At 51.6% G+C, this 4754-nt stretch overlaps 1 long non-coding RNA gene across 1 annotated transcript; it reads right to left on the reverse strand.

The window, feature by feature from the left end:
• Positions 1–356: 356 nt before the first annotated feature.
• Positions 357–3935, reverse strand: LOC123288784 (uncharacterized). The gene is made up of 3 exons (XR_006532311.2): positions 3045–3935; positions 2397–2469; positions 357–2034 (listed from the first exon to the last, which is right to left on the reverse strand). It is a non-coding gene; the product is annotated as an uncharacterized lncRNA (long non-coding RNA).
• Between the last annotated feature and the right edge of the window lie 819 nt (positions 3936–4754).

The raw sequence follows: 4754 nt of genomic DNA on the forward strand, positions 1-4754 counted from the left end.
GGGGCCAGCCCACCTGAAGCTCCCACCTGCCTGGCCATTCCAGACCACCTGCTGGAATCACGTCTTTCCCTTGCTCTGAACAGCCCATCCTTGCTTGTGACCACCAGAAGCCTCACTGAAGCCCAGCCTCCTCAGGTAGGCACTGGGGCCACTGTTGTGTCCCTCAGGACATCCAGGCTGGAGTCTGTGCAGGGATTGCATGTGATTGTGAGCTGCAGACTGTAAAGGGATCTTTTCAAGGCATAGTGCTTAATGCAAATTAATGTTGCTTTTTCTAAAGAAATAGTCGTTTTTAAAGAAAAATCAGAAACTTTTTTCTTTTAAATTCTAGACTGTGAAAGACACACACAAACCACTTCAGGAAACAAAGCAGTCAATTAATATCAGAAGCTTTATTTAGAGAACCTGGAAGACTATTACTCTGAATTTGAAATCAGGAGGTTTGGAAAGATATTTTTCTACTCATAAAGTGAGAGTGACTCTATTTCTTAAGATGGGGTGTTTCCCTGTCCCCAGGATGCTAAAGCAGAATGCAAACTACATGGAATGCGTCCACAGGCCCAGTGAGTCCACTGAGCACCGCGAGAGGATCAGGCAGGCTGGGTGGTAGAGGATGGAGCTGACGCCATGGGACCTTGCCTAGGACTCCCTGTCCCAGAGAAAGCCAGGCACAAACTGAGGATTCTCTCTTATTTGGAACTGCTGACCAATAATAGACAGGCAAAGAAGGGGGGGCAGATTTAATTAAGGCAGAAAGCAGAAGCTTCTTTGAAGACTTGTTTAGGAATTCCCATTAATATAACTAAAAGGGAGAGAGATTCAGCAATCAAAGGATTCTGCATTTTCTGAAAAGTCAACAATGAAGGGCTGTTATGAATGAAAAATAACTTGGTTCTCTATTTCTATTTTTTTATTATTTTTATGCAGAGAGTTTCATATGTATGAGAATGTCTGTGACAAGACTATGTTCTGTTAAATGATTGACTGGAGAGGGAAAACAAAAAATCTTCAAAGCCAGCAATAGAAGAAATAAGACTAGGTTGAAATTAAATGTGAGATCAGTTTTCACTCTCATTTCTTGTTTTGGGGAGTGTGGGGCTCAGTTGTGAGAATCAAATAAGACAATTTATGTGAAAATACTTTGGAAGACATAAAACCTATACAAATGTATAGAGTGATGATTCCTTTATGGCTTCTTTCCCACATCCTTGTTCTTCCAGGAAATGAAAAGCAAAGGAAAAACTTCTAAATTTGGAGAGTATACTCAAATCCTTAATTTAGTTAAGAGAAATCTTTGGCGTTATGATAAAAACAAAAACTTATCCTTCTTCAGAATTCCCACCCTATTTATGAAATAAATTGTTACTTAACCCTTTCTGGAAATAATGAGGAGAAAAGAAATGGCATTGTTTTCTCTTACTTCAGCCAGATGTGTATTTGGACAGATGACTTTCTCCTCCCTTCTAAAATAAACAAACCAGTGGTGTTTTAAATCCACTCTTCTAGACTCTTGCTCTATTTCTTTTCTCTAGTTACTTATCGACTGATCATCTCTTTAACCTCTAAGCTTTGAAAAGTGGGATTAGTCTGCAGTATTTATTGAGCACCTGCTACATTGCAAATCCCTTTATTCCCGCTTTAAATATAGAAAACAAATGAGAGGATTCCCACCACCACGCGGCCTCTAATAGCACAGGCACACACTCAGGGAGCACAAGGAGCAAGCCATTGCAGCAGGAAACAATGGGGTGGAGGAAAGGCTAGGAAGATAATTTTTTCACTTCCCCATTGAACGGAACTATTTTAAAAAATCTCAAAAGTCTGCAAACTAAGCTGAAGTTGTCTGCTTCTTGACAATGTCTTTCTAGTGTGGCCTGGAGCAGCCAAGCGCCTATGTGGTGGAGATCTCACTGGCGTCAGACTCCTCCATGCAGAGAACTGTGGATTTGAGTCTCTGCTCAAGTTCTTATGGCTTTTTGCTAGCAGTTCAGCTGTTAGTCTTATCCCGAGCCACCAGTTCTTCTCTGTGAAGGACTGAAAGAGAGGAGGAGGATGGTTTGTGATCCGGCCTGTCACAAAATGCTCATACTACTGTGACCTACACAGAATGAGTTTACGTTCACACGGGTTTGTGAAAAGTTAACACAGAGGCACAGTGAAACCTCTAGGACACTTTTTACCATGCTGAAACATTTTATTACACATCAAAGAAAACAAAAAATAAAGCACGGTGTATTTTTCTTGTATTCTTTTATAAACTTTAATATAAATCTTTTTCCACTTGCAGAAACTGTAGACACATCAAAATGCACACTCAGGGAATCCAGGTTTTGGACCACTGGGGGTACATGGGCACCCAAGAGTTTTTCTGTATTCAACTCAAGCATTAACCTCACCTTTAAGTTGTCATCGCCAAGGAACTGAGGGCAAGTCACCAGGTTTGGGTCTTGTTTTCTTCTTCAAAAGTAGCTAAGGGTACAGAGGACAAAAATAAGATGCTGAGGCTCTCTGTGTTCTGTTTTACTATTTAAGGAATTTAATATTTCTTTGCCTTCCTCCTCTTTCCTCCCCCTCCTCCCCCACCATCTGCGTAAGTAGCAGGGCTCCAGCAAACCGAGCCCCACACTTTTTAGAGTTATGTGGGATGGGATCCCTTATTTTAGGGAGTTGGGGGGTGCAAGTTGTTATTGTAACTCTATTCTGTAACTAAAGCTCTGGCATGTAATAAATCTCTCCCCAAAGACTTTTGGATCTTTGATTTGAAAAATCGGATTCCTTTTGTGGAAACAGTTGACAGGAACCTAAAAGGATTAGTTGCATTCCACATGGGATAATTTTTACTGGCAACATTTTGAAACGATTTGGTCCCTTTCAGACCTTAAACAATGTCCAGAGAAATCATCTAACGAGCCTTGTATTGTTTTCCTTTGCCTGTGAATCCGTTTGCCGCTTGTGCCAACGCCTCGATAGGGTTTTGACAGGGTTTCTTCCCTGAGCAGCGCCCCGAATTAAGTTCTGATCGCCCTTTCTCCTTGGTTTGTTACCTCCTTCGGCCAGGCGCGCGGCGGGCTTTTCCCAGCGTCAGCCCCTGAAACGAAGCGGGAGCTGGGGGGTTGTGTCTCGGTGGCGCCGTATCCGGGAGGGGACGGGTCTCGGCGCTGGCCGCGGGCCCACAGTCCGCAGGCCGAGCCGCGATCGCCCAGAGCTCGGGCGCGCGCTTCCCAAGCCTTCACCGTCGGACGGTCCCGGGGCCCTCCGGCCACCAGCAGGCGAGGCCGAAAGCGAGAGGGCGGGAAGAGAGAAAATTTTGCTTCTCCTTCCTCCCTAACTTCGCCCCCCCAAAAGAAAGTGCCCCCCCCCCCAAACCCGAGCGAAGCCTTGCTGCTCGGGGCCGCCGGCCTCCGTGCTGCGCGGGCCCCGCGCTGTTTATTTGGTTGTCAGCGGACTTATCAAGATGCTGGCTCGCGGGAGGCGCTGACCCGCCCGGGCTCCGGCTGCTCGGCCGGGCTCTCCCTCTGTTTTTACACCTGCGCAAACTCCGCCGCGCTCCCCCGGCTGATTTATAGCCCAATTAAAGGCTCGGCGTTCCCGCCGCCACCCGCGCTGCGCCCGCCCCGCCAGCCGCGCCCGGGCCCGCGGGAGGCAGCTCCGGGGCACGGCGGAGAGCTGTGCCCGCGCCCCCAGCCGCGCGCACGGGGCCTCGTCCCCCACCGGTTCCTTCCTCCCCGGGATGCTGGCTTCCTGGGAGGAGGCGCTGCGCCGCCAGCCGCTAGGCCGGGCGGGAGGGCGCGCGGAGCGGCCACGAGGCGCGGCCGGACGCCCAGGCCCCGCACCGACCTCCCCGTCGCGCCCCGGGCCCGGCCCCGTGCTGCCCAGGCCGCGCCTCCGCCCGATACTCCGGGTGAGGCAGGGGCGGCCCCGGGCCCCGGGAAGGAGAGGCGCAGGGCCGGCGAGGGAGGCCGCGGCGCAGACGCTCGCAGCAGAAGCGGGGGTGCCCGCCGTCCGGCCGCGCCGTGGGCGGGAAGCCCGCGGTCAACGAGCGCCGGCCTGCCGATCCGGCCGGAGCCGAGCCTGGGCGCGCGCGGGCGGGCGGGCTCCGTCCGGCTCCAGCCTGCTTCTTTGCGGCCTTTTCTTTCCGGAGAGAATAAGCGGCAACCCAGCCGAGACCGGAGCGCTGAGCATCTTCCCAGAGCGACTCCGTCCTTCCTCCATCCATCAGTCCACCTTCCTAATTAGACTAATTAGGGGCGCTTCGGAGTGTCGCTAGGCCCAGGGACTGAAACGCTTAGAGGTTGTGAAAAGAGCCCTGAATGGCCACGCTGGGGGCCGGGCGGGGGCTTTTGCGACCCATTCAGCACAGGGTAACAGTGGCTACATTTACCCCTGGCCATTGAAAAGAGGCTCGATTAAAATGTTTGCGAACTAACGCCACTCTGCATCCCTTCTCTAATTAGAGGAGCCGGGACCCCGCAGACACAAGTCCTGCGCGCCCCTGCTTCCCGCCCTTTCAGTGCAGCCGACTTCCTTCCCAGAGACAAAAGTCCGCCCCCTCCCCACCTGTCGCCGGCCAGGCTTTCCCACCCGTCCGCAGCCCGTCGCCCTCGCCCCAAGCGGAGGGGCGGTCGCTGCGGTAGCACGCGGCGCACAGCGGAGAAGTCGGGGGCAGCCGAGCGGAAAGGGCCCTAGTTCCCTCTCGCGTCTTGGAAAGCCCCTCTTTGCCTTCGGCCGCTCCGTATTTTTCTTGCCATCTGTTT

The sequence above is a fragment of the Equus asinus genome, chromosome 9 (assembly GCF_041296235.1).
Source record: "Equus asinus isolate D_3611 breed Donkey chromosome 9, EquAss-T2T_v2, whole genome shotgun sequence".
NCBI lineage: Eukaryota > Metazoa > Chordata > Mammalia > Perissodactyla > Equidae > Equus > Equus asinus.